Source organism: Takifugu rubripes, chromosome 13 (genome assembly GCF_901000725.2).
Source record: "Takifugu rubripes chromosome 13, fTakRub1.2, whole genome shotgun sequence".
Taxonomy (NCBI): Eukaryota; Metazoa; Chordata; class Actinopteri; order Tetraodontiformes; family Tetraodontidae; genus Takifugu; species Takifugu rubripes.
In genome coordinates, this window is record NC_042297.1 from 2,203,324 (window position 1) to 2,218,547 (window position 15,224).

Genomic DNA, 15,224 nt, shown 5'->3' on the forward strand with positions numbered 1-15,224 from the left:
CTGCTCAACAGAGCAAAGTGCTTTTAATGTGCCTCTTTGTGGGGCGGACCCTGTTCTCCGTTTAAACAAGCGTCTCCGGTGTCTCACTCATCCTCGGAGAGCGGCAGCAAACAGTTTGACACCCTCGGCTCACTTTTTAATGGCTCTCCACTCCACTCCACGCTTGATTTTATTTCACACAGGAGATGGACGAAGCGTCTCCTCAGCATTTCCGCTGCTCCCCTCGTCAATCTCTCCATGCTTAATTCCCCTTTAACTTTGTTCGCCGCAGTCGTTAACTGATTAAGCAGTTTAATTAGGCCACGCTTCGGAAACACATTGAAGACCTAGCTAGGGTTTAAAATGAAAAACCAGCAGTAGCTGGGAACAGAGGTTCTTTTGTCATAATATAAACAAGGATTTATGAGAGTAATCATCCAGAAATATTAAAATTTCATAGATGCGTTACAATGCTCTTCCAGGATCAGAACATCATTGTTAGATCTGAACGACTCCACCATAAATACGTTTAAAAACTGGCTCCTTTGTGAAGGACATTCTTTTGTCCTCATACACTGAGTATCTTTGTCAGTAAGTCAGTCGTTAACTTTGCTTTTTTAGCTGTGTGTCATAAACGGCTTAAAAATACATCTCTGATTTTGAAGAATAAACATCTGTAAGGTAGTTTGTGGATTACTGGAGGTAATCAAGTACGAAGCTTTTGATGGTCGCATCTGAAGAAGTTTATACGGATTCGACTGCTATGTTGTTCTGGCCGTATTGGGACCATAAGGACATGATCCAGATCATAAACCTAATGCTCACACACACACACACACACACACACACACACACACACACACACACCGTTATTGACTGGCTGCGTGCCCTGTCACAGCACCAGCGTGGGACTGGCCTCAGGGACCTGGCTGCTATTTTAGGTGAGATTTCCTGAGTGGGCCCACAAGCCTGGCGCTGGATTCCATATCAGTCCCCGGCGGAGGGGCCCAGCAGGGAGGGGGTAAGCGATGCTGCCAACCTATGTGCAGGTCTACAGCGCCGCAGCGTTGGATCAAACCCCGGTAATTGAAAGAGTGGCTTCCATGCAAAGAAAATCAGAAACTTGCACCTGCATGTGAAGATAAAACCTTCTCAGTTATACTTTTGAGTCTTTTTTTTAACCTAAAATTCCACCTTAAATGTAAAGCTTGAATTAAAAGAGACAAAGAAAAAAAAATGAAAGTGGTGGTAGCATTTGGCCCTGATGGAACACGAGCTCTGGTTTACACCTTGTATTTCCATCTGGACCAAACTGCTTTATTGGGAGTAGTGGGTTTGGTTGACCTCTGACCTTCTAAGTGGGAGCATTTGGGGGTCAAGAGGATCATCTGTGGGTTGGAGAACAAAAGCAGAGTCAGTGTGTGAGAGCCAGTTAGGACAGTCACCACAGATGCTGCTCTAATGATTGATTTGAGCAGGAGTCCCAGAGAATCCAGCATAATTCATGGATTCTGTCCCTCCATAGATGATAAATAATCAAACCGTGTGAAGAGGAGGAAGTGATCGTGTCTGGGAATCCGCTTGAGCAGCCCGTCTTTACTGGAGGAGAGAGGGAGGAGAGAGGAGGAACAAAGGCACAGAAGGGTGGGATCAAGTGGTGTAATGGTGCAAGGGAATAGGTAGGGGTGGGGCACTCTCACATTTGGGGACTTCACCCGAGGAAAAGATCAATCGCACACACACACACACACACACACACACACACACACACACAGACACACACACACGGGCTCCCTGACAGCCTGGGACAGAGCCTGACATTTAAAAAGAAAAAGCTGACATTGACTCCATCACTGTCACCCCCACTGCCATAAAGCAGCTGCAAATATTAAAACATTTTTCATCTGTGCTGCTGGAGGTTATTGGCACCAGAAATTGTTTTCCTCCTCATCTGCTACCGGCTCGCTCCCCTGAGACCCCCGCCTGTTACCGCCGCCTCACAACATATTGGCAGTTGATGTGAAGCTATCCATGTACACTTGACACTCACAGAGTCTTTATTGCCTTCCACTCACCCTCCGCAGTGGAAACCCACCCCCCCAGCCTGCTGACACACACACACACACACACACACACACACACACACACACACACACATTCAATGTTAAGTTCACATGTATGTTGGAGTCCATACAGCAAAACATCCATGTGTAAATGTTTCCAACTTCTCCTGAAGCTGACTAACACATACAAATAAAGTTTTTTTTTTTTTTTAATTTTAGAGTTACAGGCGTAGAACTAATGTTTTTCGGAATGACGTTGTCTTCCATGTATTTTTTTTGCTTTTTTTTATCTCCTCCTAGACTCCAATCTGCAACTTTTGAGATGCTGATTGTCCCTATTTGGGCCAACGTATTCTGTTTATTTAAATGTGGTTCCAAACTATTTCGGGTTCCACTTATATTATTTTCCCTGATACTTAAACTAGATGCCAATAAATGCTCATCATCTGTGACATGAGCCAAATGAGCCCCATGTTTGAGAATATATTCACATGTTTTCCGTTGATTGGTCTGCAAAAACAGACTCAATCTTGTTATTTCATAGAAACTCACAAACATCAGACACATCTTCCATTCCTGTCCTCTCTCATCTGTCATCTGCAATGTGTTTGTGCTGTTAAACATGTCCAAAACTGGTTGTGTTACAATAAAGAAATTGTCAGATATTTGGCTGCCACTTTTGTTTGACACAATCAGTGACAAATGGATTTAATTTCAAAACTCCAATTGATGCTTCCAATAGAAAAAATATATTAACTAATGGAATTGCAGTACTATTTTTTTTAAATTTAAAAACACAAACTGACATGCATGGTTCAGTGGACTCTTCCTCAGTGCGCCTGCAAACCTGTAAAACCTAATCAAGTGTGTCCAAGACAAACTTTTCCCCACGTCTCCTCACCCTGCACCCAATGAGTGTCAAGGCTAAAACGCTTGTTTCCTCAGCTCTACATGCTGATATTTACTACTAACGCCAGCAATGAGGCCCAAATGGTCTTACAGGTAGGAACAACAGGTAGGAACACCTGGAGAACAGGATGGTTCTGGGAGCAACAGTGCTCATTACTCTCAGTACAAGCTAGTCACGCTACCTTTTAAACACCTATTCTCTGTCTGCCTCTTAGTAGAGTAGGTATAAAATCCACCAAATGAACTTTTCTTTTTTGAAATTTGACCATATTTTATTTCTTTCGTATCTGTTCAAACAAGTGTAGACTCCACAAACAGGGTTAAAGGTTAGAGGTCAGGGTGATGTCTCTCTTCTTGGCCTTTTCCTCAGTGATGGCTGTCAAAAAACAATTTAAGAGCGTGTATTGGTCTCATTATTAGAGATAATGAAAGGAGCGCTGAGGTGAGCTCGGTGCAGCAGCTGCTGCTCCACATCCGGAGGATTCTGCTGAGGTGTTTTCAGCTGGGGTGCACTGGGAGGAGCCCCCACGGTGGACCCCGGACACGCAGGAGTGATCACAACTCCCATCCAGCTCCAGAGTGACTTCGTGTTCTCCTGGAGGAACTGGAGCGGGTAACTGGGGGAGGATCGTCACAACTTTGGTAATGAAATCGCTGTGACCCAAAACCTGGAAGAGTGGCAGATTGACAGGCAGCTTTTGTTGCCATGAAGCAATTTCCAACTTCCAACAGACCAAATGGCTTAAAACTGAGTGATAATAACACAACACACACGTAACTTGTGACCAACAGTTGTCACAGAATTCTGGACTTGCTAAAACAAGCATCCACTCTAAAGCTTGCCACTTTGATTATAGATTTTTTTTTAATAATCCTGGAATAAGGTCCTCAGTACACATGTATCGCATTAATGCAGTTGAATTGCAATAATTCAGAGAACACGTTTTCATTTTCTCCCAACTTCTCTCTGTTTTGGGCAAGACTGCGCGACGTTTTTCCCGTTGAACTCTGGATGACCTGCGGGTGGGGGCACGGCCAGGGCAGTTGTCTATTGGTTAAGATAAATGGTGGCCACTACCAATTGCATTACATGAATCCCCTGCAGCCGCCAGCCTTGTTAGTGCAGTAATCACTCATTGTTAGACAGCAATCACTGAGTCCATCTAAATCTGCCCTTTAACACTGTTCTTAACCTTCTTGCACCATCTATTCTGGCTTCAAATAAACAGGCCCATTGTTGTGTGCATCTACTGAATTATGTGACCAGGGGCTGCCAGTCAGTCGTGCCCAGGAAATACAGACCTCATGTTCATAAAAACCTGTGCACTAGTCATTAAATCTAAATCCCAACATAGGCTAAAATAGAACAAAGCATGATGATGCTGTCTCTTCAGTTATATCCATTAAAACCAGCATTGATTATTATTCAATTCGATTTTTTTAAAGCTATCATCAATAACAGCAATAATAACTGTGGTTGCTATAATAATGATGGTAGTAATAATGGGAAATGCCGGACGGAGAAGCAAACATACAGCCTCATAACATGGTGGCACACAGCAGCGCACACAAACAAGTGTCCGAAACTCAATCAGCAGAGGTCGTGTTAGTGAGTGGGGGAACAGATTTGATTAGTGCTGTATTAGATACGGGAAATGATTTCTGTCAAAGCCATCTTTACTGCAATTATGATATGATAATTATGTGTTTCATTATTTACGTGGAATAAATTTAAGGCCAGTGGCTTCGGGATGAAAACCTCAGTGGACACGGAACAACGGAAAGTGTGAAGTTGCTTGTGCATATAAATAAAATCCATCATTTATCTCTGTGTTCCTTTCTGACCGATACCAACCTGAACGTTGGTCATTTGGAACCATAACTACTAATGTTCAAAGCATCTGATCAACAATAATGCTATTACCGTCGCTACCGTGTAGCAGTAATGATGCAAAATCTCCTTGTTCCAGGCTAATTCAAGATGAGGGAAATTTTAATTCATAATCATATTATGTGCAATTTGTTTTCCAATGTTTGGGATTAAAATTTGGCTCCAGGTTATTTAAATTATGAGAAATTATACTAATGTATATTGTAGTGTTACACCCTTTGTAGGTATCGGGGTCAAGTGGGTTTGATCTTAAGTCACCTACTATGTTATGTAACCTTCTATTACTACTGCTGATATGCAGGAAAACGCTGTCACATAACCTCCTAAATCACCATATTGTAATAATCTGATGGGATTAGGAAATTAGGAATATGGGAAAGTTCAAATGAAGATTGTTGACAAAAACTTTTGACCAGCTGCTGTTGAAAACCAAATATCTGAATATAAAAAATGGCCTCTGATTGTAGATACTGTGTTCCTTTGTTTTGTTGTGAAATATATATAATTATGTGTGATTCATCTTTTATTTCAAGCTACTGCTTTTACTGGTGCAGGTTCTGCTCTCCATTGAGCATCTGTCTGAACTCTGATACAACATTGTGTTTGCATGTTTCATGATAAACATGTAAAATTCATACCTACAAAGTTGTAAAACCAGGATTATCTGCAGGTTAATTCTGAAAGATTTTTACACTTAAAAGTGCGATCCACAAGACCTCGCCATTAGTCCAATTTCCTAAAGGGAAGAGAATGATGGAGTGGTTCTGAAAGTCATCAGTGTTTAATCCAGAGCAGACAAATGCATCTGCATTTTCCCTCATCCAAAACCAGAAATATACACAAGACGCAGCTGCTTATCTATTGCCTTGCTCACACCACTCATCCATCAAGATGTCTGCTCTGTCATTAATGTTGTAACGGATATCTTGCTATTAATGCAAATGGATTCTGTCCAGTGCCCCAAGTTGTCCAGGAAACACATCCACTTGTGGGTGCTTGAGGTGTCCATGTCAATAATATATGTTTATGGGTGTCATCTGATCACTTGTATCATTAAGCCGTGGAGTGACATTGCAACAGCGAGGGGGGGGGGGGAGCTGGCCCATTGCAGAGGAAGACATTAAAGAAATATTCTTTATGCAAATTGGGATAAAAAATGTATAAAATTGCATTTGCACATTTGATTTCTTGCACAAGAGACCCCATTTTAATAAACATGATCAGGCCCTAAACTGGTAAACTACTGGTCTTATGTGGGGAATATTTCATATGGTGATGACCTCCTGAAATTGGGTTTGTCACATGCTAGAGAATAAACCCAGGAACAACAACAGAACAGTGACACAAGGGTCACTTTGAAATCCCCAAAGATACAGGGATTATTTTATATGCTTCTATATATACAGTATATATATGTATATATATAGATTATTGGAAGAGCCTTTTACACATCTTAACACAAAATCTCCGGAGAGGGTGCAGAACCCTTCACATTATCACATTGCTCCTGTTTTAGCATCATTGCACTGGTAACCTGTAAGTTTCAGGATTGATTTTATTGATCACTTTTAAAGCACTCAACGTCTCTCTCACACACTTACTGTATTTCTGACCTTTTAGGACCATATCATCCTAAACGCTCCTTAGACTAAAGACTTTTAGTTGTTCCCACTACTGAACAAAGCGTTTTTTTGTTTTTTTTCCTGTTTGGGCACCGAGGCTTTGGAACGACTTGAACTAGAATTAATTAGAATTGAGGCAGACTGCCAAGGAAGAGCCCACAGTCTGCTCTCCTCTCAAACCCTCGAAGCACAATCATGACTGAACCTGTATAACAAGAATTAAGAATGTAACTACGGTTACATTACATATGAATTACGAATGACAGCCAGAGGTGATGTATTAAGCGCTGGATGTTCCATCTCGTGCATGCGTGGTCCAACTAACAATAATAACAAAGTCAACTGGGTGACCAATGGGTGATGTGGAAATACATACCGTAATTTCCGAACTATAAGCCGCTACTTTCTTCCTACACTTTAGGAAACACTGCGGCTTATTCTACGGTGCGGCTTATTTATGTTTTTTTTCGTGGCACATTATCACAACTATTGTGAATCAGTCATTTTTACTGACCCTCATCAACATGGAAAATACTAGAAGAAAAGCATATGATGCGACTTTTAAATTAAAAGCGATCACTCGCGTTAGGGTTAGGGTTAGTGATAAGGGTTAGGGGTTGGTTAGGGGGTGGGGGAGGTTTAATCTTAAGGTTCGGTGAGGGTTAGGATTTAGTTAAGGTTAAATTCAGGATTAGCGTTTTGGATTAGTTAGGGTTTGGTTAGGGATTAGAGGTTAGGGATTAGAGGTTAGGGATTGGGTTTAGGTTAGGGTTAAAGTTATGGTTAGGGTTCGGGAAAGAGTAGGGTAGGGTTAGGGGGATAAATAAGTACCTTGCTAAATGGGTAGATTAATATAGTAGTTCATAAGAGAGTTTTTTTTAAGAGCAGTTAATTTAGACTTTAGGTTTAGGTTAAGATTAAGATTAGGGTTTTGGGTTGCAGTTAATGGGGATCCAGGTCCAAGACCAGGCCTGCACAACCATAGCAAGAGGAGCCATGCAGCCCTGTCAGGCACATCATCAAATATTTTGGCAAATAACTAAATAAAATGGTAAAGGAGCACATTAATATACTAACTACACCATGAGAAAGTTTCTTAAGAGTATTTAATTTTATTCAACTGTTGGATAAAATTAGATTAAGAAGAGATTGTGTTACGGGTCGGTTAGGGTTAGGATGAAGGGGTTAGGGTTTGATTAGGGTTATGGGTAGTGTTAGGGGTAGGGGTAGGATGAGTGTTACGGGTTAGGGTTAGCAGTAGGGTTAGTTAGGGTAAGGGTCTAAGTGAGAGTCAGGGTTTGGCTAATCTAGCTAGTCTCACTGCAGTAAATATGAAGCTACAGTTCATGCAGTGGGTTCCTCTACCTTCCCTGAGGTGTTGAAGTCCAAAGCAGAAACACCTTTGTAGTGCTAAAGCAAAAACAATGCAGAAACAAAGTGATACACAAAGCTGGAACTAAGCCAAAGTTAGCATCTTTCAAACCGTCGGCTTTGAACTGAACACTGTTACTCAGTTTTCTAATGAAAAACACTGGCAAGAAGTAATTTTCTAACATGCAGAAACTGATAATGCAAAGTCATCCTTCATTTCACTGATGTCTGCATATTATTTATTTATTTATTTATTTTCCCAGTTAGTAGCATCTCCCGCAGCACCAACTGGGCTGAATGATGATAAATAATCAGATGTACTATCACATAGCCATATTTGAGAGAATATAGAAGGAACAGATTCTTTGTTGACACAGGAATACATGTATGGAATATCAAGGGGTCAGCCAGGTGATATAATGTTCATTCCACTCACTTCACCTCTCTAGAAGTCATTGTCCAAACATAACAGTGCAAACAACCGAGTTATTAGAATGGAAAACAAATACGCACCCACACAAAAATAAGAAGAACACACACCTTTTCATTTGTCAATGATGCCTCCAATTTTCTTATTATTCCACCTCTCATCTTCAACGTTAGCAACATTAGAGTCCCATGCTGCCTTACTACAGCTAACCCTACATCGGCGCGTCGGTTTCTGACAACACCATCTCCGCTGAGATCACCATTGGTTTAAGGAGCTGTATATTCCAATTAGCTCCCAGATTTCCCAAGCTATGGACGGTATGCTGAGGGAGTCACATTCAATTACGTTTGGTGTCCACTGTGAATTTATGTGTTTTTACCTGTCCTCGCGCATAAAGTAAATATTGCTGTTCCCGTGTGTGGTGGTGTCAGTGTGTGAGTCTGTGTGTGTGTGTGTGTGTGTGAGAGAAATGAACAGTGGGTGGTAAGGCTGAATAACATGCATTTATATTTATGTGCATTTATTTATACTTCATTTAATGGCTCATCATTGCAGCAGCATCATTTACATTAGAAACAATGCCAGTTTCCTGAATCTGCTTTTGACAGTCTGTGCACAGAAATGACAACAGCCCATGAATGATGGTCAGCACAGTGTCCTACATAACTCCAGCTTAAGGCAAATAAAAACCTTGGAGATATGCTAATGTATTCATGTCAATGAAAACACACACACACACGAGCGCGCGCACACACATTACAATAAGTGCCATATTCATGGCCATGCATCTTTAAAATACTTCCCTTTTGATTTCCTCATTTTCTCTGACTTATTATCATATGAAAATAATAAGGAATTTATTTTTAAGCGGTGCAGCCTGTGTTCTTTTACTATATTCTTTACATATCAGAAATCGTTTGATGTGTTTTTGAAATTCCTTCCTTGAAGAAAACAAAGGCGTGCATAAATTAGCGGCTAGGACTGCAATTAGACAGTCACTGTGATTGGAAAAGAATAATTATCCAGGCCTGTTTAGGGCCTGTACAACCACTCAGCCCCCAGTGAAAATAAAGAGAAAAAGGCTTGATGAGGAAAAATACAAAATAAAAATAAGGGCATATTATTTTGATCAGGAGGAATATAACTGAATATAATGTGTGATTTCCAACAACATAGTGTTTCACAACCAGAGAAATGTAAAAAAATAGGTCACCCCGAGTAAAATGTTGCCCTCATATATTTGTGGAAATCTTAGTTGCTTTTGATGTTTTAAGCCAGGTCACAAAGGCTTCGGATATTCAATGTAAATGTTCCTTTTTTATATTCAGATTATCTGGCTTCCACCACACTGATAGAACAAACACTAGCATAGTGCTATTTGACATCACATAGACGTTCACCCAGATTGTATAATAATAATCATTATTGATATTATTGACAGAATCTTACAATTACTGAAGTATTTAAGTTAAGTAATAAAGTTACCAAGCAATATAATAAAACAACATTTGACAAGCTGCCAGACCAGAAAAAAAGTGAAACCACATCTGAGGAGGCTTCGAGGGGCACAGACCGAACCAAAGTCCTCCAGCTAATGACTGAAGGAGGACAGAGATGTTTAAATCCCACAGGTGGATAGTTTGAAAGACCACAGAGTTGTCCGAATGGTAACCGGAACTCAGGGGACCTGAACACTCAGAAGCACCTAAGAAGGCCTTTTGGCGGATGGCCCCCAGGCTCATGCACAGGAAGGATTGATTATCACAGACTAGATGGATCAGGAAGGTCCTGCAACAGTGTATGAGGTTCTAGAAGATCAGGGCAGTCCAGTTACAGCTAACAAGAAAGCACAAGAGAACCTCCAATCTTTGCCATCTGTAACTACATCCCTTTTTAAAGGTCTCTTCCCAGGATGGGAGGGCACAGTACGCCATAGTCCTTGCTGCTACAGCGGCAAATGCTGCTCAGAAGCTAAAGTGTTTTGTGGCTTGATGTTTCAGCCGACTGCTGAATCTGGTCGGAGCAGACAAGCGCCTCGATGATTCAGGGGCATGAGCAAACAAGAGGGTGCTGGCTGGCTGAGGAGCACATGACTGGAGGCTGCTAGCAGGCTGGCTGCAGTCCAGACACCCAAGTGTTGGATAGTGATGCCCAGCCAAGGCTGCTAGTCAACATGGGAGGTGGCTGGACATTTGCCAGCCAAACACTGGAAGGTCAAAGAGTAGCTGACTGGATTCTGGAAAGCGCCTAGAGACAATTTTGATTGTAACAGACGCTATATAAATAAAGATTGATTGAAGAAGCTAGTCATGAGGTTTAACATTAATTAAGAATTTAGTCAACTATTGATAACCCAGATACTGTGTATCACTGCATAAGCAGTTGGTTTGGGTGACTTAATTAATGCACTCACTGATGAGCCAAATTTTCACGTTCAGACCCAAGCGCCACATTCAGTAGCTCTTTGAGGAGGTCTTCATAACAGGGCGGTCTAAAAATCATGCCACAGCGTTAGCATGTAAACACAGCTGTGTTTCCATCTCTGATAAATGTTTGGTTAGTTCTTGTTGGCTCGTTTGTCATCAGAGTCGTAACAGAAAAGACAGACATCACGATACAATAAATTCTTCAGTGTAGTCGGAGGTAAAACTCAGACTCTTTTTACACTGTGCAAAATCCGAAATATAGCAAGACTGAAAACAGCATTGCTGTTTTTGAGGTTTGTTTTCAAATGGCAGGTTTGAGTTCTCTAAAATGTGTTTAAAACGTGTTAGCGACGTCCATCCTCTATCAAATCAGAGTATTAAAAGACCGACATTAACATAATCGCGCCTACTCGGTATGCTTGGAACCCCAGTCGAGGGGGTACTAAAAGAGTAACTACTCGGCCCCGGTACCCCTTGTGAAAAGGCCTCTGAGCTGTAGAGTTATGCCAAGTAGAGTTGGTGTCAAACATATGGATGTATTTATTGTACAGCCTGTGGTTGGTGGTGTCTCAGGAACATACTGCCTACGGGGTTTTATGTATTGGCTTGAATGGTAAAAACCTTAAATGACATCAATGGAGCAAATAAGAAGACAAATTTCAAGCTCTGAAAATGAAAATGTGTGTAAAACAGATAAACAAAGGTAAGTCTGTTCAACTGTTTGATTTTTTTTTTTGTATTTCCTGAGGTAGCAGATATATGGTGACTGACACAGATTACAGTTGCTTTTTTTTTTATCCAGATATGAAATATTAACAACGAGATTTTGCCCACTTTTGATGAGCACCGTTTACTGCGTCAAAGATAGAAGGAGCAGTGTTTTTTCATTCGTGACTACTACAGTGTGATGAGCACAGATTCTCTTCATCCATGCCGATCCATCAAACACAATGCAGACTTTCCCTTTCCTACACACATCTCCTCCTTTTTCCTGTGACTTCAAACAAGGGCCCGTCCGTCTCTCGCCCTCATCTTTGACTAAAACAGACTAATTCACAGGGCAAACTTTCCCCTTTTCAATACGTTGATTTGATATACTCCAATAGAGCCTTTCTCCCAGACACCATCAATTGTCTATGGATTTTTCTTGGCTCCCCTCGGAAAAGAAACAAAAGTAGGCCCTGAAAAGCCTCAAGCCTAAGAGGCTTTATTGATATCGATGTTGGTGGAATATCGCCCATTTTCACCAAGGGATCAATCAGCCTGTCACCGCCTGCTTTCCAGGCTGCACCTTTTCTCTGTAGGCCTGGAGAATGTGTGCCCGCATTCCTGCTCTGTTTGCTCCTGTGTTTATGCTCCAGAAAAGAAAATGACACTTTAATAAATTCATATGGCATTGTTTTTGTGTTTTAACCTGTTGTCCTTTCCTTTCTACATCAATAAAATTGTAAATATCAGGTTAAATAACACACAGCTGAATACTGTCCAGCAAAGATGATCTGCACAATGTAGTCCAAAGTGAGACATCATTTATCCCTTGGATATCGGCCTCCCTTATCTGAGGGGCTTACTGGGGGGTTTGTAATTAAATTACAGGAGTGGACATATTGAGGTAATTCGGGTTAGGCACAGGAGATGCAATGTTCAGATTCTGAGAAATAAGAATAGCGAAAATGTTCTTTGGCAAACAGCATGAGGTGGACATGAGGGGTCTAAGAGGACTTTTTCCATCGTGCCAACAGAGAGAAATGTTTTAGTTTCATTGCAACTTCTAGAGTGTGAACAAGTGATGAACTATTCTTCATTGTTCATTGTTATCAGGGTATCAAGTCCAGCCTCTAGAGGCTTGAGACTGGACGTGGATCATTGAATATCAGGTAACAAGGAGTCAAAGGATGAATGTGTTGCCATGCTAAACAAATAATCTGTTCCAAGCATTATTATTCAAAATATGAAACAGAGTAAAAGGACAGTTGTTACCTTTAGTTTAATAGTTTTATCAACAAAAGCAACTGTCGTGTAAAGTATTAATTGTAAAGACATAATTAAATACTTTATTGTATCAAGATTATGTTAACAAGTCAAAGTTGGAGCTTCTATAGGACATACAGAGGATTGAAACTGCAGTACTCTCAAACCTTTGGTGCAAACAACATTTAAACAAGGTCCTGAAAGTTGGACAGATGTAACCTCACTAAAATACACAAGTCTCTGTATTTTAGACAAGTGACCCAAATCATATTTAGTATTTCTTTAAGAGCCTTCTGTGTGCAGTGGAAGGTCTTCCTGCTGTTGGAGTTAATTCCTTGTGCAGCTGTGACGGCAAAGAACCCCTGAGAAGATGAATGGACAGTTGTTTCTGACAACTTTGAAAAATGACCATGTTTGAACCCCTCTGACTTTCTATTTTAACTATTTTATGATAATGAACTCCCTTATTTGCTCTGTGGTTGATTTGGACATAATTATGATTCTGTTATCAAGTACCAAAGCTAATTAGAATTAGATTAGATCAGTAATAAGTGTTAAAAACCAAGGTAATGAATCTTGGTGTAACTGAACTTTTTCAGTAAAATGGTTCTTCGGTGCGACGACGTTTTTGTTTGAAAGGAACAAACTGCTATTACCTTTAGCCCCAATCAAAGCTAATCACCATTCTCAAAGTGATGATCGATAACACTGTTAGCTGATGATATATGAAACCATGGTTTTGAACAAACAACCTTTGTAATGGCCATAGGAGCATGAACACACGAAGCAACAAAAACAACAAAGCACAAAGAATAATCATACATATTCAGAAAGGAAGAAGCTTCATAGCCCTTTTCCATAGATCATAAGTAAACGATTACTCGTCCCACCACCTTCATTTCCTTTCATCCCATAAAAATAAATTCAATCTTTAGCCTGTTCCGTAGTTTTGCCCCACATCCAGACACACTGAAAAATGTTCTTGTTCTGAAGTAAAACTATTGTTTTTTGCTTTGAACATGATTTGTGCTCTTTAATACCCTATATAAACCACCTTTGGGATGAATTAGAGAGTCAGGCCTTCTCTCCAACATCAGTGCCTGACCTCACAAACACAACGGCCAAAGTTTCTCACAAACACACTTCTCAACCTTGTGACCAGCTTTTCCAGAGCAAATGAGCCGGTTAAAGCTGCAGAAGGTCGGCCAGCGTCAAAAAATGTTCAACTGGAACTTTATTTCCCAAATTCAGTAGAGAAGACAGCTCCTCAGAAATGGTGTCTGATTTATCTATATGATTGGAATATGGGCCCAAAAGCAAACTTTACGAGATGATTTGAATCGTATAGAAATTATATTTGTAATACGAACCAGTGAACCGATATTAATATTCCCTTTACCATTTTTTTCATGATGAGGCTAAACAGAGCCTCCCCTGACCACTCATCCCTGTTATAGCAGAAATAAAATGGCCTTTTCCTGCCATATCCAGACTGTAATTCTATGCTGATAACCTTGCGTGTGTGTGTGTGTGTGAATTCTTGGACTTGTTACATACTGAGTACAACAATACTCATTCTACCATCAAACTGAGGACATTTTGACTGGTTCTCATAACTTTAAAGGGTAGTTTGAGGGTTAAGACCTGGTTTTAAGGTTAGAGTTGAGTTTAGGTTAGGGCCATTGTTATGGAGTTGGTTGGGATGGTTACGTTTTGGGTAGGGTGCGGGGAATGCATTAGGTCTCACAGGTTAGGGGGTAAGTCCTCACAAAGAAAGAAGTGTGAGAAGTGTGTGTGTGTGTGTGTTCAGAGACAGAGAGAAAGGTTGTGCTCAGAGGGAGAAGTGAGAGCTCACCTGGCATTCAACACAGATGGGCATAATCATCTCCTTTTATTCTCACTACACACACTTCCTCTCTCCTGTCTACTCATGCATTCTGAGCCCCCCTTTTCACACACACATACACACACGCACACACACACGGAGATGGGGAGAGAGAGACTTAAACACAAGCCACCCTATACAAGCAGCAGCATATCAGTTTGGTGGTATGATTTTATTCAGCTGACAAAACTGTTCACAATTTGTGGCGTAAAAAACCTGTAAAAACTGTTTATTTGCAAAATATTCACAGGAAGCAAATTGTCCAGTAGTTAATGATATGCTAATACAACACAAATAAATAGAGCTATATTTCATCATCCTCTCATTGCCTTCAGATTTGGCGTTTAAGCTGTTTCTTCAACCTTTTCAGAAAATACAGCAATAAAGTCGATGTGATGTAGTTAATGGAAATGAAAAGAAATGAATGAAGAAAAGAAAGTCCAGCAGAGATTTGAGAGCATGTTACATGACAAACATCCCCATTCTCTTCATCACCTCCCCCATCCTCCTATTCTCTCCCACTGCACAACCCTGGTGGGGGGCAGCAAGTCATTTCCAGGCAACAAAAGCAGAACATGGCCAGCAGGCTTTGATGTTTATTTTAGCAGACTATTCCCCCCGTTGCTTGGCCTTCTTTTGTGTCTGTCCAGGTACAACCCACCCCCATCCCCCCCCAC